This window comes from Lampetra fluviatilis, chromosome 43 (assembly GCF_964198595.1).
Source record: "Lampetra fluviatilis chromosome 43, kcLamFluv1.1, whole genome shotgun sequence".
NCBI lineage: Eukaryota > Metazoa > Chordata > Hyperoartia > Petromyzontiformes > Petromyzontidae > Lampetra > Lampetra fluviatilis.
Genome location: NC_136317.1, coordinates 10,095,574 through 10,122,957, shown reverse-complemented (window position 1 = coordinate 10,122,957; position 27,384 = coordinate 10,095,574).

Sequence of the window (27,384 nt, the reverse complement as noted above, 5' to 3'; positions counted from 1 at the left end):
GAGATGGTGATGGGTTTCATGAGTGGATGTGGGGGTGAAGGTGGGGTTTGGAGACGGAGGTACGGGTACACAAGGCTCAGGCGATCGTACAAATTGTTTCGATCTTGGAGACAATTAATCCATCAATCCCTCGAATTTGATGTGGGAGGAGATGGCTATCACTCATTCTCCTTTTATTTAATCCATTGATCATTTACTGTCATTAATTTCGCTTTCACCGATTTCAAGCATGACAGATTCGCCCCATTGCTTCCTTTCATCTATTTCATTCACCTCATCTCCACTATTACATTCACACACGTTGTTGAACCATTGCTAATTCTCTTTACATTTATTTTGTTTAGGCGCTATATAAATTACGTTAAGATAAGATAAGGGTGGCAATGGTGGGTTGAAGGAGAAGGTTGATGGTGGCAAAGAAGGAGCTAATCATTGTTTCTCCTCGATGATGATGATTCTGGAGCAGTGGGAGGAGGTTTTTTGCCATTGCGAGGCATTTGCCGGCGTTATGTGCGAGGAGGGCAAAACCAAAGTGAGACACCTCACTGGGCAAGGGCCCACGAGCGCTAGCACCAACGCCCTGGGCCCTCAGCTCATGCCTCTAAGGGGTGAATCAGGAGAAGCGATGGAATGAGGGGTGGGAGTAGCCATAGTGTGTCCACTGGTGAGAGGGGCAGAGAGACTGGGGCTGGGGAGGAGTGAGTAGAGGGGGATACTGGGGCCCATGAGCAGTGGAGAATGTGCGCACGCCAGCGGACAGGCGTCAAGTGTCCAGGATCACATGAGTCACTCATACACCTTTGTGAGTCTGTGTAAGTCTATGAGACATATGGGTCTCATTGAGAGTGGGTCTTTGTGTGAGTGTGGTTCTCTGTGTGAGTCTATATGTCTCAGACCAGTCATAGGCAGAGGAGAAGAGGGGGGTCTTGAGCCTGGAATTCAACGGGGCAGGGAGTCAGTGGCATGGATGGCTGGGGGAAATAAGTTGTAAGCAGAGAATAAGCGACCTCCCACTCAGCAAAGGTGGACTGCAGGCTTCGACAGAGGAAAGTGTTTGGTGTGTAGTAGATAGAGATAGGAGCAGGGAGGTACGAGAACACGTGGAGTGGTGTAGAGTGAGATGAGACGAGGTGAGGTAGGAGAACACGCGGTTGAGAGTAGAGTGAGATGAGAGGGGAGAGGTAGGAGAGTGTGTGGTGGGGAGTAGAGTGAGATGCGAGCGGAGAGGTAGGAGAGTGTGTGGTGGGGAGTTGAGTAAGATGCGAGGGGAGAGGTAGGAGAGTGTGCTGGGGAGTAGAGTAAGATGATAGCGGAGAGGTAGGAGAGTGTGTGCTAGGGAGTAGAGGGAGATGAAACGGAGGGATTTTGTTCTCGGCGAATGTGTTGTTGCCACGTTATTGTCATATGTTGCTGTGTGCTGGGAAGTGTTGTTGTTGTTGTATATCCACCTAGTGTGTTAAGTCACCAATATAATTCATTTCCCCGTGGCGTCAAACCCAATGTAATCCCATCCTCGTGAACACGTGCAGCAGCAGCAGCTCTGTCATCAACAGCCTAGGGTTCATTGTGTTCACCGCAGCGTGACTGAATGTGTGTGTATGTGCTTATGTGTCACTGTGATTGCATGTGTTATGAATATGTATGTGTCTCCATGGATTAAGTGTGTGTGTGTGTGTTACATGAATGTGTATGTACTCTGTTCGTGTATATTATTTTGGGGAGCGGCAGCGTTGCGGTTAGCGTGCTGTGCTACGAACCTGGCGACCCGAGGTCGATTCCCGCTCACGGCCAACACCAGTGATGCTTTTCTGAATCGGTCATGGGCCTGCCCTAGGTCGGCTCAGCATCAAATTAGTACCTGGTGCGGTGTGTCAAAATATCGCCACTGGGGAGACAAAGGCGAGCGGGCGTGGTGCTGGCCACCCACCCCCTCGTTTGCCGTGCAGACTTTCATACGCGTTTTCTTACAGCACTTGCCTCAACAGTCTGTTACAGGCTATACGGAGGATATTTGTCTTTTGTTGTTGTGTGCTATAAATGTGTTTGTGCGTGTCATTATAATTGTTATGTCTCCGTGCGAGTGTATGGAGAGAGACGTGGCGCAGTGCTGTGTGTGTGATTGTGCGTTTTTTCGTGTGTCATAGTGATTGCTTTATGAATATACTTTACTGTGTGTGCCACTGAGTCGTGTATTTACGAACGCGTGAGGAGCAAAGTAATGACAAAGCGAAACACACTGAGGTATGGTTACGCCAAGGGGCCAGTGAGCGTTTGTGTGACAGGAGGCCAAGAAAACACGGCGAGCAAGATTATTACCATGCAATACCTGGGGCAGGACAACGTCGTCGTCGCTCGAATGGACGATGGCCAGTGGGCGAGGCTGGTGACGGGAAGGAAGCCAAAATTAGGAAAAGCGCGCCCAAGAGGACGACCACCTGGACGATGAAAGCGTATGAGTTCGGCTCCTTTTTCAGTGAAGAGATGGATTGTGGCATCGCAGGACCGTGAGCGATGCAGTGGACAAATCACGGCTGATGATGACGACGATGATGATGAGTGTGTATGTACACCGTATTAATGTCAGAGACAAGGATCCCCATATATACGGTAGTCTTCATAGACTGCTGGGTCAAATTCTTTTGGCGAACACCAATTGAAAGCTAGCGCGGCACACGAGGGGTTGATCTCGCCAGGATTATGCCTGTCCGCCTTCATATCCCCAGTGCAGATGTTTACACAATTTAAGGTGGAGCAAACCTGGGGTGGCCCAGGCACCGTTTACACATTCACTGTTGATGTTCACCGTGAGCGGAAATCAAACTCAACTTACCGAGTTCGTAGGGTGCGTTAACCACAACACTACCGCTCCAAACACAGAGACGAACTAAATAGAGACACACACCAAGATACTTAGACAGACACACACATACACACATAGCCAAACGTGTCCATACATACACACAGTTATAGACACATAAATATATAGACAAACAACCACATACAGTCATACACACAGGCATATATAGACAAATCAGAACAAAGACAAAGACACCGCACATAGCCTTAACTGATTGTTGAGGCAAGTGCTGTTAGTGAGTACCTATGTAGGCCGGCACGGCACACGAAGGTGTGGGTGGCCAACACCACGCCCGGCCGCCTTTGTCTCCCAAGTGGCGATGTTTACACAGTGCACCAGGTATTAATTTGTGGCTGAGTCGACCGAGAGGTGAACCAGGACCAGTTCAGATAATCGACACTGGTGTTGGCCGTGAGCTGGAATTGAACTCGGGTTGCCCAACACACACTAATACACACACCCTATCCAACACATAGGCACAGAGCAAGAGGAACACAGATGCCTCGGGTCATACCCGGCACAACCTCTCATTCCTTCTCACCAATTACGCGAAGGCAGGGCACACTTTGTTGCTGGGCTTAGTCCAGTTTATTTTCACCTTCGCTAGGCTGACGCGTTGATTAGGATGATGGATGGGGTGAGAGGCCTGGCTTGCAGGTGGAAGCAATTGCACGTGAACTTTATCCACTCACGCCACAATTGCGACAGCGAATTTAAACGCAATTTCAGAGTTCCCGAGGCTATACTGCGGCCAGGGTGGTTTAATGCTTCTCAGGTTCCATGCATGCATTTATAAAAAACGTGATGTTCCGCTCAACTGAACCACACTGACGTTCATCTCCCACTGACAGACCTGCAAAAGCCACTTGCGTAAATTCCACCTTCCTTTGGCAGAAGTGTTCATCAATAGGATCACCGCTGTTGACTTCCCCGTGAAGGTGTTTTCATTGCATCGACCCTGGAGGGATAATGGGCCGAGCCAACCACCAACTAGAACTTTAACTCAAAATATTCAAAAATTCTAGATTTGAAGCTTTCGTGACTGCAAGGAATCATCTTCTTAGGTTTTTTCGGTAAAGTCACGTAGAAAGTAAAATAAAATAAAAACAAAAATCACGACGTTTCGGAGGCAACACAAGTCTCCGTCATCAGGTGGGACCGTCACAGCCAGATTAGCTGTATCAAGTGAGGCAATGATTCAAGATGTAATCCCTTAAAAGCGAGTTGAGGGGGGAGGGAGAGGGAGGGGGGAGCTCATCAGACTATGGTAGCCAATGAAAGGAACGTATCGGGAGGGAGGGGGGGCGAGGCCAAAAGGGTGGGCGATGGACGTGGAAGCGCTTGTGCCCAAGCGGCCAATTACTGCACACGCCAACACAATGGAGCCAACGCAATCGCTTCCACGTCCGTCGCCCACCCTTTGGCCTCGCCCCCCCCCCGCCCCCCCCCCTCCCTCCCGATACGTTCCATTCATTGGCTACCATAGTCTGATGAGCTCCCCCTAAGTTTGTACCCATCATCATTTTCGTTCTTTTGTCTATCATGTGTATTAGACCTCCCCCTCCTCCTCTCTGCCCATTGTGTTGGCGGGTGCAGTGGCAGGCCGCTTGCGCACAATCGCTCCATTGTGTTGGCGTGTGCAGTAATTGGCCGCTTGGGCACAAGCGCTTCCACGTCCATCGCCCACCCTTTTGGCCTCGCCCCCCCTTCCTCCCGATACGTTCCTTTCATTGGCTACCATAGTCTGATGAGCTCCCCCCTCCCTCTCCCTCCCCCCTCAACTCGCTTTTAAGGGATTACATCTTGAATCATTGCCTCACTTGATACAGCTAATCTGGCTGTGACGGTCCCACCTGATGACGGAGACTTGTGTTGCCTCCGAAACGTCGTGATTTTTGTTTTTTTATTTTATTTTACTTTCTACGTGACTTTACCGAAAAAACCTAAGAAGATATTCAAAAATATCGAAAAAAACAATGTCCGATTTGAGGTTGTCAAAACTGGTGGGCCTCGGATTAAATATTTGAACTTCTCTTTTGTTTGTGAAACACTGGGTCCTCCCGTATCTCCAGTTGTAGCCAATGTTTTCATGGATCAATTTGAGACAGATGCCATCCAGGCATCCACCCTACGCTCTTCCTTGTGGAAGATGACGTTCGTCATCTGGCCACATGGCCTACCAGCTCTGGACCAATTCCTCAACCACATCAATTCCATACACCCAGCCATAAAATTCACCATGGAGGTGGAAAAGGATGGCAAGTTACCATTCTTGGATGTTTTAATCGAAAAGAGACCTGATGGCTCAATGGGACACTGTCTACAGGAAAGCCACACATACGGATGCCTACCTAAAACTTGACTCACACCACCACCCAGCCCAGAAGAATTCCCTCATCAAAACTCCATACCATAGAGCTCGTTGTATTTCCGACCATCACCACTGAGCCAGTGAACTGGAGCACGTACACCAAGCCCTCAAGAAGAATGGATATTCAGACTACACAATTCTTAAAGATATCACCTCAACCGTTGGGAAAGAACCATCTGCTCTCTCCGAGCTTACATTTACAAGCAAAATTCTTTCATTGACATGCTAGTCTCTCACAATACAATGGCCACCCCCACAGCTTCGTTTCTGAGTTACATTCACTAACACAGCCAAGTTAGCTGTGTTACAAAACGGAGGCTTGCCATCCTTTTCCACCTTCATGTGCGATGGCTTTTTCCTAGCTCTCTCCGAGCTTACATTTACAAGCATCTCTAAACCTTTGTAAACAGCTCTTTGATTGGTGTAGAGCTACTGCAGGTTACGGAGAGCTCTCCTACATTAAGATTAGCTGCCCCGCCCATCTCTAAACCTTTGTAAACAGCCTGCCTCAGCAGCTTTCCTGCTCTTTTTTCACCTGATGATGATTGCGTGTGTTGCGATCGAAACGTCGTGATATTGTTATTATTTTTATTTGTATTCTTATCTATCTACGTGGCTTTACCGAAAGACCCAAAGAATATTAATTCCTGTAGTCACGATAGCTTTGAGGTCAAGATTCGATCTACCCGTGTTTAGACTGATTTACTCGTGTTTAGACTAATCTACCCGTGTTCAGACTAATCTACTCGTGTTTATACTGATCTACTCGTGTTTAGACTAATCTACTCGTTCTAGATTTGAAGTTTTCGTGACTGAAAGGATCCATATTCTTTGGTTCTTTCGGTAAAGTCACGTAGATGAAAAAATAATAATAAAAATAATAAAATGAAAATAACTAAATTAAATCACGACGTTTCGGAGGCAATACAAGCTTCCGTCATCAGGTGGAACAGACACAGCAAAATTACTGTAGTGAATAGAGAGCTATTTGTGACAAGCGATTATATAGGGTAAGAGGGGGTGAGGAGCCAGGGAGGAGGGATGCAAGGGGGGGGGGGCGCCGTGCGGAGTCGGGGGGGGAGTTAATCTGAGATAAGCTGATTAATGACGTCCTTTTAGGACGCAGGGGGGGCGGTTTATGGACTTGGGGGCGGATGTTAAGCCGATTAATAGATAAGTTGAGTTAAGCTCATTAGAAGCATCTTTTTGGAATGCAGGGGGGGGGGGGGGGGGGCGTGGACTTGGGGGCGGAAGTTAAGCCGATTAATAGATAAGCTGAGTTAAGCTCATTAGAAGCATCTTTTTGGAATGCAGGGGGGGGGGCGTGGACTTGGGGGCGGAAGTTAAGCCGATTAATAGTTAAGCTGAGTTAAGCTGATTAGTAACATCCTTTTGGGATGCAGGGGGGCCGGTGTGTGGAGTCGGGGGCGGAAGTTAAGCTGATTAATAGTGTGTGGCAGGCAACGGCTGGTGATACAATGCCTGGATGGGTCTATGGGGGCGGGGAAGTAGCGTGCTGTAGAAATAGAAACTGAAAATGTGAGTATGGGAGCAGGCTATGAAAGCAATTCAGATTTTACCTGGTTAATAACATCCTTCCAATGATTGCTCAATTTGAATTCATCTTCTCGGTTGAAGTTATGTCTATGTTTGTATATCTGGATGGCTTCATGGACAAATATTTGGTGGTATCCAGATGGCTTGCAGAGAACTTTGGTGTCAGAGAAAACAATATTATGAAAGCCCACAGCGTTGTAGAAGTGGTCAACCATGCCCGCGACTCCACACACCGGCCCTCCTGCATCCCAAAAGGATGGTACTAATCAGCTTAACTCAGCTTAACTATTAACCAACTTAACTTCCGCCCCCAAGTCAGAACAAACTACCAAAACCGAGGAACATATGAAAAAAAACAAAGTCGCGACACCCCCGCGAACAGACAAGCAACAACGGCTGATCCAACCGAGCACAAATCGGCATGCGGCGCAGGCAAAACTGTCGGAAAACAATACAGTCGTGATGTCCCCCATGAACCCAATTTCAGAAACGGCCGATCTACCCAAGCACAACTCAGCGCGCGGCGCAGGCAAAACCGTCAAACAACAGAACACACCACACTACACGACCCCCTCTTGGCACCCATTACACTCATTACGGCCCCAACCTCAATTTGTCCAGCACAAGGGAGACTTTGCTTTACGGGAATGTAGCTCACTTGGACTGGGTCCTTGATGCCAGTCACCCACCTTGGGCAGGATCTTGCACTTCTTGGGTTCCAAGGATAACACAATGGCCTAAAGGGCACGGCCCCTCCCTGGATTCAATAGAACTCGACCTGACTCTAGCCTCTGATCCCTTGCATGAGGCGACCTCGGAATATTTTCCGGGCATCAGAGGCTCGGATCTTGTGGGGCTTGGGGAGCAGTCCACGACAGGGTGGAGGGCATCAGTAGTGTCGCCAATGTCCCGCTGGCACCCCGATAATCTCTTGTGACGTGGCCTGGCTGGCCACACCTGAAGCAGGTGACCATAGGTCTCCAGGGCGGAAGGGACTCCTCCTCTAGCCAACTCCAATCCGGCAGCCATCCCCTGAAGCTTCTCCCGCACAAGCCCCGGCTGTAGAACGCCAACGCCAGCTCAATCTCCCGCAATGTTGGCCCTTCTGCCCCTTGAGAATACCCCATCCAATCCGCCACCTTGGGCCATTGCTGCAATTTCTCACGTGCCTGAATTCACCAAGCCACCCTCAAGGATGTTAACTCGTCATCCTCAGTGACCACCAGGACGACCCCCAACTCCTGCGCCAACGATAGTAGACTTTTTACTGCCAAGGAGTCGAGTGCCACCAGGTCTATGTGGGGATATGCCTCTTGACCCAATGCCAGCAGTGCACTGCGAAAGGCGAGAGGCGTCTTGGCCTCCCCTCTCCTCCGCTGCAAACATTTTCTGCGGGCGTTGTATGGCAGGTCGAAGACAGCCACCATCTGGGCGTATGCCTGCTGGAGGGTCGACCGATCACTCTCCGGGATGGCCCGGAACGCCGCCAATGCATCGTCGTCGAGGGCCGTCGGTAGGGCTCGCAGGGCCTCACCCGACGGACTACCAAGCCACCTCAAAGCGACGACGAAACACCATCAAATAGCCTCCCGCTGCCACGATTCACCATTCTTCTCGTCATCTTCACCATTCTTCTCGTCATCGTCTCCATCTCTACCATCTCGGGGCGCCACTAGTCAGGCAGCCTACCAACTGTCCTGGCTGAGTAGCGTCGCCGATAATAGACATACTAAATATTAAGTGCGTTAACCCCGATGGTGCTCGTTAATAAAGAAGTGCCTCCAAGTCTTATCGTCTCTGAGTTAGTCACTACAGAGGAATAAATTCGTCATGTCAAAAGCAGCAAAGAGGAAGAACCCACCAATCATGTCCTCTGGAAATGAGGACGACGGGGACGTGATCTCCTCAACAGCGTTAACCCCGATGGTGCTCGTTAATAAAGAAGTGCCTCCAAGTCTTATCGTTTCTGAGTTAGTCACTACAGAGGAATAAATTCGTCATGTCAAAAGCAGCAAAGAGGAAGAACCCACCAATCATGTCCTCTGGAGATGAGGACGACGGGGACGTGATCTCCTCAACAGCCCCAGAATCCGGGACCCCGGTGATGTGTGCCGAGGCGGCGATAGCAGTGGAGCAGCAGGAGAAGGACGTCGGCCCCTTGCAGCTGCCGGTCGGAGAGGGGTGGTGCGACCTCACCAGGCGCCTTGCAAACCTGCTCTCTGTCACAGCTCAGCTGGTTGTCCAGCTCGGGTCCGTGGCGCCTGCTGGAGATGCTGCAGCACGAGGGCAGCATGCAGACGGCTCACCTTCTGCCGCTGTGCCAACATGGGAAACGGCGGAGTTCCCGCCCGCACAAGCGGCCGCCATTTTGCCCGCCGTGGGTGCCGCGCAGCAAGTGACCGCCATTTTGAGTTACCATTAGCGGCTTCTGTGGGGGCGCTGTTTCAACGGAAGCACCTGCCTACCATCCGTGAGTTCGTGGCTGCGGGGGGCGACTGGTCGGCATTTCAACGCTGCTTCAAAGTGGCTTGCACCATGGTTGGGTGGTCCGACGCGGAAGCTCTGCAGGCTCTGCCCATGGCACTGGATGACAACTCCCTGGTGGTGTTTGAGGCAATCCTCTAGGCTGACCGGGCAACTCTACCATGGGCATGCGCTCAGATGGCCGCCATTTTTGACCCACCGTCCAACGCACGCCAAAAGTTCGTGCTGCGGAGGTGAAGAGAGGCCGAGACGCCTCTCGCCTTCCGCAGCGCGCTGCTGGCCTTGGGCTACACAACATACCCGCGTATGGAGCAGACCACGGTGGATTCCCTGGCGCTGGAGAGACTGCTGTCACTGGCCCAGGAGTTGGGCGTCTCTTTTCCAGTCCTGGAGGAGGACGACCTGTCATCCCTAAAGGTGGCCCGCTGCAACCAAGCACATGTCAACATGCAACATGGCCCGGGGTGGCTGCCTGTGCAGGGGTCCTGGAGGATGCGGAGGAGCCTGTGCCGTGGGAGCCGGAGTGGGCCTGTGCGTCGTTCGTCCAAGGTCCATGCGAGAGGAAAGTCGAGGGGCGACAACCCGAGGGGCCCCCTTCCAGCGTGGAGGTCCATGATCGCCAGCTTCAAATGCGGCCAGCCGGGCCACATCGTCAGGGGATGCCGGAACAGCACCGGATCGCCCTCCTCGCCTTCGACGTCCTCCGCCCCACCGACATCTGTTTCCTCGGCCCCGCAGGCAAGTCACGATGCATCAGACACCCGGCCGCAAATGTCACATCACGCATCTCCATTTTTGAGCGCGTTCGGTTCACACATCGTCATCCCTCACCATGTCACGGTGCACGAGCGACGGACTCCGGCATCGAACGGGTCGCTGCAGGGCATGGGGCAGTGGAATGCATTTGCGCATCATGTTGTGGCGGCTGGGTTGTCCGCAGTAATTGTTTTTTTCCAGGGGATAGAGGTGAGGGTGCTGGTTAACACTGGAGTGTCGGCCACCAAGATTTCACAGCTAATTTTTTTTAGTATTGCCGACGAGGTCCTGTTGTCTTAGCCCAGTCCGCTAGTGCTTGTGTTGCCACGAACGGCGGGAGTGTGGGCACTATAGGCCAAATATTGGTGAAAGTCCGTGTTGGGGACATTGACTTGACAGAGCCGGTGTTGGTTTCTGCCCTGTCTTTTGGGCACCGATTTTCTCAGGAGGATGCCCCTTAAGATCCTTGTTGATCAAGGTTGTATTGAATTGCCATCGGGGCAGCGGTTGGCCTTTCTGAAGTCTCCAACCCGGTTGGCAATGGCCAACGCCATGGTTTAGGCCCTGGCAAAGGAAACTGTTGCGGTTCCACCAGGCGCTCAGATGTTGGTGCCCTTGCGGTTGCGGAAGCAACTGGATTTTATGGATTCCGTTGAAGGGGTCCTTTTAACCCCTTCTAACAGGGCAATTTGGGGTCTTGCGTTGGTGAGTGCTCAAACCATAGTAAAGGTGGACCAGGAGCTCTTTTTGCAAGTGCTTAATGTCGGAATGGGGGCTGCGGTGGTCCAAGCTGATACAGTTTAAGCCCATGCAATGACCACACCTGTGAGGAGGCTTGCGCGGAGGTTGCAGAGGTCGTTGCCGCGGTGGAGCGGGGAGGCGAGTCGGACGGGGCTTGGATGGACACGTTGTTTGGGAAAAATGAAAAATTGTCCGGGGAACAGCGGGGCGAGCTGCATGCCTTGCTCCGAGAATTTGAAGATATTTTTTGCCAGGGGAAATGTTATATTGGCCGCACTTCACTATTTCAACATCGCATCGACACAGGTAACTTTGCTCCAATAAGGCAGAATTCGTATAGGTTCAGTCCCAAGGAGGAGGACCACGTTCATCAGGCAGTTGACAAAATGTTGGCCACAGGCATCATCTCCCCTTCTACCATTCCATGGGGGGCTCCCATTGTTTTGGTCAAAAAACGGGATGGGAGTCTGCGGCGGACGCGTATCTGCTCCGCCGGATGGATAACTCCTTGGACGCCTTGTCAGGTGCGTGGTTTTTCTCGACCCTCGACTTGCTGTTGGGGTTTTGGCAGCTGCCCTTGGACGAAGGATCCAGGCCTAAAACCGTGTTCCGGATACCACAAGGGTTATTTTAATTTAACTGCCTCCCGATGGGACTTCACTCTGCTCCGGCCACGTTTCAGTGGCTTATAGAATTGGTTTTGTAAGGTCTTCAATGGGACTCATGCTCCATTTACTTGGACGACGTTATTGTATTCGGGCCCACGTTTCAGGAGCATCTGCAAAGATTTTGATGAGTGTTTATCAAGGTGCGGGCACCCAATCTTAAATTCAAACCGCAAAAGTGCCATCTCTTGCAAACAATGGTGCAGTATCGATTTAAAGCTTTCGTGACTGCAGGGATTCATCTTCTTGGTTCTTTCGGTAAAGTCACGTAGAAGGGAAGTAATAAAATAATAAAAAGAAAACATAATAAAACAATTCTCACGACGTTTCGGCCACAACGCAAGCAGCCGTCCTCAGGTGAAGAATGAGAACATTATCAAGCTAGGAGCTTATATAGGTGTTGCGAGGAGGAGCGCCTTAACAAAAGAATGTGCATATGAAGAGGAATTTAGTATACCAATGGACAATGCTTAGGAGGTGGGCGGAGGGGTTTCAAAGTCCCATTATGCCCATGCATTATGCAGGATCAACAGCACCACGGGGGGGCGCAAGGAACAGCGTTAATAAAGGAAAGGAATGTTAGTGATATGTAGCTGCATTTACCAAACAACCACGTAGAAAACCAAAGTAAAAACTACATAAAAAACTAAAATATAAACTGAAACTTACTATACTCTACAATAAGCTGAGTTACTAACAACAAATAATAAATTACAATTCTACGTCGTAAGAAGTATATAATATACTTCCATCTAAACTTTATTCTCTTAGCATATACAGTACTATATACTGCCATAGATAAACCCAACATTAAATTATATACTGTATTGCTGTAAACCACCCTATACTTTATACATTTTAATATAACACTATGTATTATTCAACTCACCCTAATGTGTATCGAAATGGTTTATTACGTCCTTCCAATGATTGCTAAGCCTGAATCCATCTTCTCGGTTAAAATTGTCTCTGTGTTTGTATATGTGAATCGCCTCATGAACGAATCTCTCATGATAGCCAGATGGCTTGCAGAGAACCTCCGTCTTGGAGAAGTCAATGTCATGTGAGCCCACTGAGTTGTAACAGTGGTCTGCCACGGCTGAGGTGTTTGTCCTACCGTGTTTTAGATCAGCTTTATGTTCACGAATGCGGTCTGAGACGTGTCGTTTGGTTTCCCCAATGTAACTGCTACCACAGAGGCAACTTAGTTTGTAGACGCCAGGGTACTGTATGTCTGGAATCACATCTTTTACAGATGGTACCAGATCACGGATTTTATGTACTGTGTTGAATCGGACCTGGATCTTGTGTTTAATCAGGATTTTGGAGATCTTTTTGTGACCCCAGCAATGTAGGGTAAGGTGATGGTCTTGAAAGGCTCCTCAACAGGATCTTTCTTGATGGTTGGAGTGATGGCTTTGCGGATTGTGTAGTCGGAGTAACCATTAGCCTTAAGAGCTTGGCGTACGTGTTTGAGTTCACTGGAAATGTGTTCATGGTCGGAGATGCATTGGGCTCTATGATATAGAGTCTTGATGAGGGAATTCTTCTGGGATGGATGGTGGTGGGAATCCGGTTTTAGATAAGCATCCGTGTGGGTGGCTTTCCTGTAGACAGAGTGGCTCATTGAACCATCAGGTCTCCTTTTGATTAGGACATCCAAAAAGGGTAGCTTGCCATCATTTTCGACATGGCGGCCTGCTCTAGACCAATTTCTCGACCACATCAATTCCATACACCCAGCCATCAGATTCACCATGGAAGTCGAAAATGATGGCAAGCTACCCTTTTTGGATGTCCTAATCAAAAGGAGACCTGATGGTTCAATGAGCCACTCTGTCTACAGGAAAGCCACCCACACGGATGCTTATCTAAAACCGGATTCCCACCACCATCCATCCCAGAAGAATTCCCTCATCAAGACTCTATATCATAGAGCCCAATGCATCTCCGACCATGAACACATTTCCAGTGAACTCAAACACGTACGCCAAGCTCTTAAGGCTAATGGTTACTCCGACTACACAATCCGCAAAGCCATCACTCCAACCATCAAGAAAGATCCTGTTGAGGAGCCTTTCAAGACCATCACCTTACCCTACATTGCTGGGGTCACAAAAAAGATCTCCAAAATCCTGATTAAACACAAGATCCAGGTCCGATTCAACACAGTACATACAATCCGTGATCTGGTACCATCTGTAAAAGATGTGATTCCAGACATACAGTACCCTGGCGTCTACAAACTAAGTTGCCTCTGTGGTAGCAGTTACATTGGGGAAACCAAACGACACGTCTCAGACCGCATTCGTGAACATAAAGCTGATCTAAAACACGGTAGGACAAACACCTCAGCCGTGGCAGACCACTGTTACAACTCAGTGGGCTCACATGACATTGACTTCTCCAAGACGGAGGTTCTCTGCAAGCCATCTGGCTATCATGAGAGATTCGTTCATGAGGCGATTCACATATACAAACACAGAGACAATTTTAACCGAGAAGATGGATTCAGGCTTAGCAATCATTGGAAGGACGTAATAAACCATTTCGATACACATTAGGGTGAGTTGAATAATACATAGTGTTATATTAAAATGTATAAAGTATAGGGTGGTTTACAGCAATACAGTATATAATTTAATGTTGGGTTTATCTATGGCAGTATATAGTACTGTATATGCTAAGAGAATAAAGTTTAGATGGAAGTATATTATATACTTCTTACGACGTAGAATTGTAATTTATTATTTGTTGTTAGTAACTCAGCTTATTGTAGAGTATAGTAAGTTTCAGTTTATATTTTAGTTTTTTATGTAGTTTTTACTTTGGTTTTCTACGTGGTTGTTTGGTAAATGCAGCTACATATCACTAACATTCCTTTCCTTTATTAACGCTGTTCCTTGCGCCCCCCCGTGGTGCTGTTGATCCTGCATAATGCATGGGCATAATGGGACTTTGAAACCCCTCCGCCCACCTCCTAAGCATTGTCCATTGGTATGCTAAATTCCTCTTCATATGCACATTCTTTTGTTAAGGTGCTCCTCCTCGCAACACCTATATAAGCTCCTAGCTTGATAATGTTCTCATTCTTCGCCTGAGGACGGCTGCTTGCGTTGTGGCCGAAACGTCGTGAGAATTGTTTTATTATTTTTTATTATGTTTTATTTTTATTATTTTATTACTTCCCTTCTACGTGACTTTACCGAAAGAACCAAGAAAATGGTGCAGTATTTGGGCCACATTGTTAGCGAGTCTGTGATGGCCACGGATCCCGACAAAACTGCGTGTGTGCGCACATGGCCAACCCCCACGTCGGTGGGTGAAGTCCGCAGTTTTGTCGGGTTATCGCCGGTTCATCCCCGAGTTCACGACGATCGCTAAGCCGCTCCATGTGCTCATTGCCAAGGTCCAGAGATTTCGGTGGGGGGAGGAGGAGGAGGCCATGTTTGTAGTGCTGTCAATGGCCTCGTCAACGCGCCTCCCCTCGGATACCCTGATTTCTCTCTGTCCTTTGTGTTGGATACAGACGCCAGCGACACTGGAATCAGAGCTGTGTTGTCCCAGGTCATGAACAGTGTGGAGAGAGTGGTGGCCTATCTGAGCTGTGTGTTGTCCCCTGCAGAACAGCGTTAGTGCGTGACGCGCAGAGAATTGTTGGTCATCGTGCGCTTTGTGCAGCAATATAGGCTGTACCTTTATGAACGGAACTTTGTCATGCACACGGACCACGCAGCTCTTCAATATGCTTTACGGGTTGACCAGCCTTCCGGCCAACTATCCCGCGGGTTGGAAATTTTGCAAGACTACTCCTTCATGGTCACCGACAGGAAGGGTGTACGGCACTGCAACGCAGATGCGCTGTCCCGGTTACCACCAAGGGATCAGTGTGCATGTTTAATGGGTGCTGGCAGATGTAAACTATTGGCTGCGGGTTTGCCATACACTGTAGTGGCGTCCGTTGATGTACCACCACCCGCGACAACTGCTCATAGTGACAGCACATTGGGTCAGACGCACGCTGAATGGGGACACCTCCAGGCGGAGGACGTCTCCTTGTTAAAGTTGCGGTGTCAAGTTGGGGCGAGAGGCAGTAAAAATGTGCCAACAAGAATGTCCCTCCATGATGGACTTTGATGAGGTGGGAAGAGGAGCTGCAACATTATTGCATGATGGTGCCAACTTCTCTGTGGGGTAAACTCACACTGGCAGTCCACGATAAATTAATGCACCTCGGAGTTCGTAAAACCTTGCTGACACTGAAACGTGACTTTTTTTTGGCCCGGGATGATGGACGACGTGTACCACATGGTAAGAGGGTGTACTGACTGAGTACGCTACAAGCCGCCGCTGAGGCAGATCCCATATCAATTAGCTAGTTGCTCTGGACATTATTGGGCCATTTCCCGCCAATCAGAGGGGTAACAAATTCATCCTTGTCGGGATGGAATACCAGTTCCGGTGGCCGGTGGCGTGGCCTCTGCCAGACCAGTCAGGTGTTTTGAACAAATGGGCTCTGGAAGAACTTCTTATGGACCAGGGGCGAAATTTTTCTTAAAAATTGGGAAGGAAGTTGTGCCATTCCCTGGGAACAAAAAATTCCGGACATCGCTCTACCATCCCCAGATGAACGGGATGGTGGAGCACTTGCACAGGACCCTTACGTCCATGTTGTGCCAACAAGTTAATGAGGCACAGTCGGACTTGGACTAACACATTCCTGCTGTCCTGGCCACATATAGGATGGCCCCTCATGCCTCAACAAGATTCTTCCCATTTTACCGGTGGAAGTCAGAAATTGTTCACTTCCTTGCAGTTCGGGTTCATAGTTAAAGTTTTTTTTCTTTTCTGAAGTTCGTTAACCCTCCATGTTATCAAAATTGCATCAGCATATTCTTGTGAGTTCCTCCTCTCCGTATGTAATTATTGTCAGCCGAAACAGCTGATTTTTCTTTTTTCACGGGGTGGGGGGGGGGGGTGATGTAGTGGCATAGCACTGGCTGCTGGCAGAAAAGGGTATCTGTGGCGTACAGCAGTCCTGACATCAGCAGGCCAGGATATACATGAGAGGCGGATCTAGGGGAAAGGTCACAAAAGAGGCACACCAGGAACCCCCACTAGTAGGTTCCAGAAAGGGGGCGTGGCCGGGGGTGGAGCAAGGCCACGCTGACAGTATGAGGGGCCCCTGTGGGGGACCTCGGGGCTGTTGTTGGAGTGGGATCCCCGTCGTGCTGCTGAAGTCCATCGTCACCATTTTTCTCGTCGTCTTCACCATTCTTCTCGTCGTCGTCTCCATCTCTACCATCTTGGGGTACCGCTAGTCAGGCAGCCTACCAACTGTCCTAGCTGAGTAGCTTCACCGATAATAAAATGACTAAATATTAAGTGTGAACCCCGATGGTGCTTGTTAATAAAGAAGTGCCTCCAAGTCTTTTCTTATCCAAGTTAGTCACTACACGAGTATGCTTATCGTTTTATATCTATGTGCTAGGGATATGTCCTCAGTGTTAGGATTAATCCTAAAAAGGTTGCTTTAAGTTATTGCCAAACCACACATCAGTGTGCCATGTCGGTTTTACGAAGCACTTGCAACCAACACTTGCCCCATCAGTCACTATACGGGGGGGGATCTTTGTTTGTCTCTAGAGGACAACTCAATTCGTCCTGTAAAAGCAACAGTCGTAATTTTTTCTCTCTCTCTATCCCAAATTAGACCTTTGTGAGATTGCCACGGATATATAGGCCATGCAATCAAACGTCACACACATTTACAAAGCCGCCAGGTGGCTCGGGGGTATAGTGAGGGGCTCATAATCAGAAGGTCTCAAGTTCAAATCTTATTTGGAGGGTTGGCTCATCCCATCATCGCTCATGGGTTGATGACATGCATATGTAATGCGAGCAAGGATTGAGGGGGGGCGGAGTCTGGGTCACGTTGGGAGAGGGAGGAGTTAGGGTCACGTGGGAGAGAGGATTTAGGGGGAGAACCGGAAGGGGAAAGGGGAGTTGAGACGGAGTGAAACAGGAGGAGGCCTCGCTGGGCAGGACGGAGAGAGTGGTGCGGTCGCCACGCGGTGGGAGACGTCGACACCGTCAGCCATCGGTGTCAGACGCGGAGAGCTAGCGGCTTTGGGAGGCTAGCTGTATACGGGGCAGCAGTGAAGCTAGAGAGCGGAGCAGCGGTGTGGCTGCAAGGTGGAGCAGCAGGGAGACTGCATATCGGAGCAGCAGGGAGACTGCATATCGGAGCAGCAGGGAGACTGCATATTGGAGCAGCAGAGTGGCTGTGGAGAGATCGTCGGGAGAGACGCGGGCCTGAGCGAGGACGCCGTGGTAACGAGATTCTACGAACCCAATAAAGGACAACGGAGATCGACATCTGTGAGAGAGTCCTTTATGACACATATACTACTTTGTGAGGAAGTCAAACCAGTGGTTGTCCTATGGATGAACTGGCGCTCGTTATAGGAATGTGGAAATTCTAGGACTGTAAACAGATGAGCACAGCCTCAATGCTCGTTTGAGTAGAAATGTACTTCGGCTTCCTGGTTACATCTAAAAGGTGACAGAATGTAGGTAGATGTGTTATGCACAGCGCGATTTGCATTCGTAAATATATACTGTATGCACATGACTAATGATTTATTTGCATGTAGGTGCGGGATTTAGGTTTCAAGATCACACCAAGGTTTAGGTTATTCTACGGGTTTGTTATCCATTTTCATGCCAATTATGCTTGTGGCTATTGAACTTGTTTTCACTTATTAAATGTAAATATAATAATTCTGATATTAATCCACTCAATACTCTTGGTGTGATGGTGGTGGTTGTGATGGTGGTTGTAACGATGTTGCTGGTGGTAGCTGTGATGGTGATGCTTATTGTACTGGAATGGAATAAGTTGTAGCTTGGGGTGTGTGAGGGTCTGATGGGTAAGAAGGGTGGATGCAAGACCAACAATGTCTCCGATGTTGATCTGCGAGCGGGAATCAAGCTTGGATCACCGAATTTGTAGCGCAGTGGGGGGCGCCTGCAGCATCCCCCAACAACCTAGTATTCATCATAGAAAGATAGATAAAGTTGTGCGCTTACCAACGTAATGGAACGTCTGTCCCTGCGACTTGTTTATTGTGATAGCATATGCGGGGAGAATGGGAAATTGTCGTCGTCGCAAAACAAATGGCAAAGTCGTGTCGGTGGGGGCCAAGTCGATTCTGGGAATCAACACCGAAAAGCCTTGTTCTCTCACTCTCTCTCAAGCGTTCATCCTATTCATCATAGACAGATAGAGACAGTTGTTTATATACAAATATCATTTTACATCCGGAAGACTTAATTGAAAACGACATTTCGTGTGAATTTTATCTCGTCGTTAAGTAGATTATATTCTTTGGTTCTTTCGGTAAAGTCATGTAAGTGAAAAAAAAATAAGTAGATGTCCTTGCTAGGGGTTCGGTTCGATGCGGACTTTCACCTGGTTGGGATTGCGGGATCGAGATAAGGCGACATAGAGCTGGCCGTGCGAGAAGACCGCCGTCTGCAGATCGATTCCAACGTAATCGAACGTTTGTCCCTGCGCCTCCGTCGTTCATGCAGGGGGCGCATAGGTTTGCAGCGCCCAGTGCATGAAAACCACAGGAAGTGCAATGTTCATCATATTCATCACAGATAAAGTTTGGCGTTTATATTATAGATACGATATGCTTTCACATCAAGTCATATAGGCCAGTAAAAATAGAATGAGATAGTGAAAAAGTATGTGCAGAGTAAAGATGAACCCTGGTCGCAGAGAGTGCATGCAAGATTACAATTCATCACCATCACGAACGACAATAACCAGCTACACCATAACATGCTTCCACAATCATCAACACCATTGCGCACTACCAAAACATGAATATCATCGCACACACTGCAACATCCATAAATAATGCTGCACACTATCACAACAAGAGATGACTTGGCGAGGCACCACCTATGCCACCTATCGTGCCAACTTGTGTTTTAGCCGCCCAGCGCTCCGCTCATTGTTGTGAGCGTTGCTCCTGTGCCCTCTGTTGTTGCTGGAGAGCAACTGCCTCCAACTGCCCAGTTGCATCCTTCACGAGCCTACTCCCCATAGGCCGATCTTGACACCGCTATTACCAGTCACAGGCAAGTCCACTCAACTCCACATCTTCTTTTAACACATCACTCCATCTCTTCTCTAGCCCGTGCTGCGCCCATTTAGACCCCTCTATCCGGCCGAACAAAAGCTGTTTAGGCTTGCGGTGGTTGGGCATGCGGGCTTCATGACCCAGCCAACGCAGCCTTGCTGCCGGAAGAGCTCACTAATGGGCCTTTGTCCAGATCTTTCAAGGATTTGTGAGCTCCTCACACAATCCAGCCTTGTTAAACTCAGGATGGATCGTAGGCAGGCCAGCCTAAATATTTATAACCAGTGAAGATTTTCCCTTAGGGGGGTTCAACGTTTTCAACCATAGGGAAGGGAGGACATGATCGTGGGTGAGAAGACCTGAAGTCGTGTTGAGTGATGGACTAGGTAGCTTCCCCACAGCATTACGCAGTCGATGACAATATAATTCCACTCGACTGATTCGGAGTGAGACCTCTGCTGTCAAACCAGAGCCGGTCATGAGCACACTGCCCAAGTATGGAAAACTCTACACTCTCTCCACAACTGTCGTATCACCAATTAGGAACTGTGGGGGTGGACTGTCTGATGGTACAAAATACCCAGGCAGGTGCTTAGTTTTGGTGGGGCTTATGGTAAGGCCCCACTTCTTAGTGGCACGCTCCAGATTCAGCAGCAGGGCCTCCAATTCCTTCTCTGAGTGAGTCGGCATATGGCTGACCAATAGGGACCCATCCAATTGTGGCACATTAGGAATGGATCACTCTTTTAAGTATGGCCTTGTGCAGCAAGGGAGTATAGTGTGGTTCTGTGAAAGTTCTGATGTGCTGTGCAGTGCAAAATATGTTGCACACTCGAAATGAAGGACGTGGGCAGGTGCTCCAAATCGAGGGCAAGCACATTTATTTATTGTAGTTAATATTAATCTTGTGAAGAACCGCACCGTCACTCTGTAAAATGCAACAACACGTGTGTTACAACCAGCCTAGCTCCCGAGCCGCCATTAACCATGTCACTGGTTTACACGTACGGTTATTCATTAACCCTTTCTCTTAAACCCAATTCGACTCCTGATTAACCATCCTTGTCTTTGACAATCACATTTGCATATCACTATTCGACTATTACTTTAATCCTAAGCTGTATGTCTATCTATACCATCCACTTATATCGGTATATTACACCCATTATATGTACTGTATGTGTACAGTATACGTACTGTATCTCACCATTGTACAGCTTACTACTTTACATGTGTTCTATTCTCAATAGCATTGCAAGTAGTCATACTCTGGGTACATGGGCATGGTTATAGACTAAACAGTATTAGAGTTAGAGAATTACAATGACAGTAACTAATTACAGTGCGTCATCCCTTTACAATGCACAGTGCTAAAACGCCTCTAATTGCATATGTAGTGGTGGTGCGGACGCGCGCCCGCAGTGAGAGATCACGGGGCGGCGCGGGGTGCGTGGTTGGGCACGCGATGTAGGCGTGGTGTTGACGCGCGCGCCGGGAGTGAGAGATTACGGGGCGGCGCGGGGTGCGTGGTTGTGCGCGCTGACACAAGGTGGGAAAGAGGATCGTGGGCAGCGCGCAGTGATTGGTCAACTGGGGTGGGTGCTCTCAGCGACGTCCGCATGAAGGACTATAAAGGGGGACGCGCGGGAGCACTCGGGGAGTTGTTAACCAGTCGAAGACCGAAGACGGAGTTCAGAGGTAGGCCCTGAGACCCCTAGTCCCGCTGTCCTTGTGAGGGCCGGGGCCCTGTTTGGCTCGGAGGCGAGATTGTGGGACCCGTGGTCTGACGTCCCTGTGGACCGAGACTGTGGGACCCAGAGTCGAGACGGACACCCCGGCTGGGTGTGTTCCGAGAGGCTACGGGGCGTAAGAGCCCGTGTGGGTGTAGCCGGGGGAACCCCGTGGGTTAAGGCTGGAGTTAGCCACCCGTGTAATATAAGTTGGTGTTAATAAAAGAGTGTGCTACCCGTAAGGTCGTCTCCCGCCAAGTTCCTACATTACAACTGGCGTCAGAAGTAAACCTGTCTTCAAAAGGATGGATACTAGGAAGACTACCCGTACCCACGAGCGAGATCGGGAAGATGACGGCGTACCGGAGCCACAAACCTCGGAAGGAGAGGACGAGGAGTTGCCGCCGATGCAGCACTTCGCGGCGATGGCCGACGCTCTGCTCGCCTCCGACACCAGCCTACAGGATGCACACTCCCGCCTGGCGGAGTTGCTGCTCGCCGCCGCTTCAATTTTGGCGGAAATCACCGTTTCAGCAGGCGGAAGGACGACTACGAGGTTGGAGGAGGGAGCGCGGCCGGAGGGATCCCGCCAGAATGCGCTTCGCGCCGAAAGTTTTGAAATTGGCGCCATTTTTGAGGGTCCACCATCTTTTGGCGGGAAGCGTGGACACCACGTGGTCGGAGACCTCCACTCTGCACAGCCCGCGTCATTGGCGCGCGCCAGAGCTCTCCACCATGCGCCTGCCGACGGAGCCGACATTTTCGTTAACCACAGCGGCTCGCGGGAAAAGCATTCCTCGGAGGACGACGACCAGGTCTTCCAGCAACGACTGCCCGCGCTGACGGCGTTCAAGGCAGAAGGGGGCGACTGGGGGGCCTTCCAACGAAGGTTCCTCGCACATCAAGAAATGTCGGTGTGGTCCGACACCACTGCCCTACGCGCGCTGCCAGCGACGCTCGACAACGACGCACTTGCGGCCTTCACATCCGCCCCAAGGTCGTCCCGCTCAACGCTCCAGGCCGCGCTACATCTAATGGCTAAGGTGTTCGGACCGCCCTCGACCTGTCGCCACCAGTTCTACGAACGGCGCAAGATGGTTGGAGAAACTACGCTCGCCTATCGCACGGCGCTGCTCGCCCTGGCGGACGCTGCTTTTCCCTGCATGGACAAGGAGGGGAAGGACGCCATGGTGACAGAGCAGCTGCTGGCGTTGGCTCACGACCTGGGAGTCCCCATCAATACGGCGGACAAAATGGACATCTGCTCCTTGGGGATTGCTACAAGTATTCACGCAAACGAGGTCCTCAAGCGCAAGCGGACGGTTGTCTGTGCATCGGCGGGGATCGCGGCACCTGCCGCCACGGTCGCCGAGCCTCAGACTGCTACGGCTCGGGAGGAGGCCTTCACCGTGTCGAGACCGGGGGAGTGGAGAGCGGGAGGTCGTTCGCCCACACGTTCGTCCCGCAAGCTGGAGCAACCGAAACCCACGACGTCCCTCGTCATGTGTTACAACTGCGGCCTTCGGGGTCACGTCGCGTCCGGGTGCCGGGCTCCGTGTCAGCGCGCCACGGGACCACGTCCGGACGACGACCAAGGCCCCAAGTCGTCCCAGCTAACCCCGGCAAGTCGCGGCACCCCACACGCTCGGTCCACATACACGGCACACTCGGGTCACCGCTTCGCGGTGGGGGGAGCGCGTATGGGTACCGGGGATTCGGTTCGGCGAGGGGGGTTCGTACACGGCCCGAAAGCAGTCGAATGGTCCGAATTGGCCCACAGGATAGTGGCTGCGTCGGCCCGGTTGTCCGTGGTAACGGGTTTTATTGACGGGGTTGAGGTCCGGGTGCTGGTGGACACGGGTGCGTCAGTCACTATCATTTCGGACCTTATTTATAACATCCTTCCCGTCCAATGTCGACCCCTTTTGCCGGTGGACGTACCATTTTACGCGGCGAACGGGGGATCCTTGGGAATCATCGGACAGATTCGGGCGACTATTTGTATTGGCAATATCAAATTGGCGGGTCCTATTTTTGTATCATCATCTCTGGCAGTTCCTTGTTTACTAGGTACGGACTTTCTGGCTAAAATGCCCATCAAAATTCTCATCGATCAGGCCTGCATTGAGCTTCCATCGGGACGGCGGGTTGCATTTTTGACGAGTCCTACAAAAATATGCACGGTTTGTGCGACGGTTCAGGCGCTGGCAACTCAGACTGTACGGGTACCCCCGGGATCGCAAATGTTGGTACCCCTTCGATTGAGGAAACCCCTCGGGGTGGATGCGGCGGGACAGGGTGTTCTGTTGGGGCCGTCAAACAGAGCTGTTGGGGGCCTCGACTTAGCGGTAGCTCAGACCATGGTGCGGGCGGACAGTGAGCCGTTCATTATGGTTCTGAATGCAGGGTCGCGGCCAGCCATAATTACACAGGGCACGGTGCTGGCTCACGCGGCGCCGCTACCCGTCGATGAACAGCTCGTTGCACACGCGGATTCGGGCCTCGATACGCATCCTCCATTTGAGGAGGGGACAGAGTGGTTGGACTCGTTGTGTGCTGGGTCTGGTAACTTGTCTAGTGTGCAGTTGGGAGCGTTGAGGGGCTTGCTACTCGAATTCGCTGACGTGTTTAGCAGACACAAGTACAATATTGGCTGCACAGACCTGTTGCGCCACCACATAGCGACGGGTGACGCGGCCCCTATTCGGCAGAATCCCTTCCGGCTCAGCCCAGCCGAGAAGGAGCATGTGCAGTCGGCTGTTAATGACATGTTGGCGGCCGACATCATTTCGCCCTCTTCCAGTCCCGTGGGGTGCTCCCATCGTCCTTGTTAAAAAACAGGGCGGGTCCTTGCGGTTCTGTGTGGATTTCCGCCGCCTAAACAAAATCTCAATGGCCGATGCGTATTCACTCCCCAGGATGGATGAGTCGCGGGATGCCTTGGCGGGAGCACAGTTTTTTTCGATGCTTGACCTGCTTTCGGGATTTTGGCAATCGCCCCTCGATGACGAATCGAAACCAAAGACCGCTTTCCGGACACCAGGAGGCCTATTTGAATTCAATCGATTGCCCATGGGCTTACATTCCGCTCCCACCACGTTCCAGAGGCTCATGGAATTGGTTTTGTCAGGACTCCAATGGGACACCTGTTTGATTTACCTCTGATATTATCGTTTTCAGCCGGACTTTCGAGGAGCACCTCCAGCGACTGAGAGCGGTGTTCCTCAGGATGCGTTCCGCTAAATTAAAATTTAAACCGGCGAAATGTTACCTGCTTCGGGAATCGGTCAGGTACTTGGGGCATATCGTTGGCCGTTCAGGGATCTCTACAGACCCTGCTAAGATGCACTGCGTCAGCTCATGGCCAACGCCAACCTCAGTCACTGAAGTCCGCAGCTTCATAGGATTCGCCTCCTACTACCGCCGTTTTGTCGAACATTTTGCCACCATAGCCAGGCCCCTGCACGCTTTGACGGCTAAAGGAGTAAGGTTTCACTGGGGGCCGGAAGAGGAGGCTGCGTTCTGCTCCCTTCGAGACGCCTTGGTGCGGGCTTCCCCCCTTGTGTTACCCCGATTTCACGCAACCGTTCCTGCTTGACACGGATGCCAGTAACACGGGTATCGGGGGAGTGCTCTCACAGGTGGTCGGGGGGGGTCGAACGGGTGGTCGCCTACAGTAGCAGAGTTTTGTCACCTGTGGAACAACGCTACTGTGTAACACGTCGTGAATTGCTAGCGATCGTTTTTTTTATACAGCAATTCAGGCCGTATCTCTACGGCCGTCATTTTACTGTTCGTACGGACCACGCGGCTCTCCAATACGCTATGCGGGTGGCGCAACCCTCCGGCCAATTGTCCCGATGGCTGGAGGTCCTCCAAGACTACCAATTCACGACGATTTACCGTAAGGGATTGCGGCACTCGAATGCGGATGCCTTGTCGCGATTGCCGCCCCGCTCGGAATGCGCATGTCTTCTGGGATCGGCGCGGTGTAAACCCCCTGTCGCCGTCCCCGCGGAAGTTTTGCTCGCCGCCACTGACGCTCCGGGGGTCGACGCGCCCGCCGCTCCCACGGGAAGGGACTCGTTACTAGCGTTGCCTCTTATCGAGTGGGGCCGTCTCCAAATGGCCGACAGCTCCATACTCACGCTGCGTCGGAAGGCTGACGCTCCCGGGGGGGGGGGAGACGCGGGTCGGTACCTGGGTGGTCAGACAGGGCCTCCTGATGAAGTGGGACAACATGTCTCGGCGTCATGCGCTCGTTGTGCCATTTGCTATGCGGGGTAGGGTCGTTATGGCTGCTCACGAACGACTCATGCATTTGGGATTTCACAAAACGCTCGCCCTAATACAACGGGACTATTATTGGCCGGGTATGGGCAATGACGTGGCAAACATCCTTAAGGGATGTGTGGGGTGCGCCCAAAGGAAACCGCCACCAATAGCGGCTAATCCACCACTACAATCCATTCAGGTTTCGCGCACAAACGAACTGGTTGCGCTCGACATCTTGGGGCCCTTTCCCGCTACACCTAGGGGTAATAAGTACCTGCTGGTTGGCGTAGAATACTTCACCCGATGGCCCATGGCATGGCCACTCGCCAACCAGTCGGCTGCGGCAGTGGCGGACGCCTTTGTCCAGGGCTATGTTTTGGACAAAGGCGCCCCCGAACGCTTGCTGACGGACCAAGGGAAGAATTTTTCGAGCGTTTTGTTGCGCGAGGTGTGCGACCTGTTGGGTACAAAGAAAGTGCGTACCTCCCCGTACCACCCGCAGACTGATGGAATGGTTGAACGTCTGAACAGGACGATTACTTCTAAGCTGTGCCAACAGGTTTGCAACGATCAGGTTGATTGGGACTTACAGGTACCTGGGGTACTCGCGGCCTATCGAATGGCCCCTCATGCGGCGACGGGGTTTTCCCCATTTTTTCTCATGTATGGGCGGGAGGCCGATCCGGCCATGGATGTCCAACTGGGGATTTCCCAGCCACGTGCGAAATCTAAATTGGCCGACCACATCAAATTTAATATCGCCAAACTGGCTGAAGCGCGAGAGGCTGCGAGGTTGAATTCGAGGTCTCGCCAGATCGCTAACGAAAGATTGCATGAACGAAAGGTGTATACGCACGATTGGAAACCAGGCGATAAGGCCTGGCTGCACTGTCCACATGCACCGTTGGCTACGTCCCCTAAATTGTTGAGACCATGGAGGGGACCGGTGGAAATTGTGCGTGTTGCACGACCCCAGAGTATCCAGATTAAATGGGAAAAACGCCATTGGTACGTACACCCCTCCCGGCTGAAACCCTTCGCGGCACCGCATAGCCTCCCTTTGTGCCGTAACGACCGAGCGTGTGATGTGGCCGTCGACTCGGGGAGGGATGTGTCGCAGGCTGATCCTCACGTGTCTCCACCTGACCCACTCCCAGGTGTCTCGGACCTGACGGCTGTTGACCGTCGGGAACCGGAACCCCGCGGCACGCGCGGATCTCCGATGCCTGCCCCGTGCCTTCCTGGACTGCCGGCACCACTGGACGGTCAACCACGTCTGGTGCCGTACGACGGACCGGCCAGGCGGACTCGTGCTAAGACACAACACTTTTCATGAAAAAAAAAAAAAAACCGAGCTCGCCGCCGCATTCCCCTTCTGCCCGGTGTAATGTCCCGTTCAAGGGGCGCTCGGAAATGAAGGGACGCTGCACGAGTCATTTTTTTGCATGCACATTTATTGTTGTCGCCCGCCGCGTTGTACATATTGTTCTTGTTGTGTTGTGTTGTGTTGTTGTTGTTGTTGCTTGTGTTACGGGACACACACGGGGGGGGGGTAATAAGATTTTTTTTATAGCAGCCGGGTCGGCTGCGAGCTATGTGGTAGGGGGTGATGTAGTGGTGGTGCGGACGCGCGCCCGCAGTGAGAGATCACGGGGCGGCGCGGGGTGCGTGGTTGGGCACGCGATGTAGGCGTGGTGTTGACGCGCGCGCCGGGAGTGAGAGATTACGGGGCGGCGCGGGGTGCGTGGTTGTGCGCGCTGACACAAGGTGGGAAAGAGGATCGTGGGCAGCG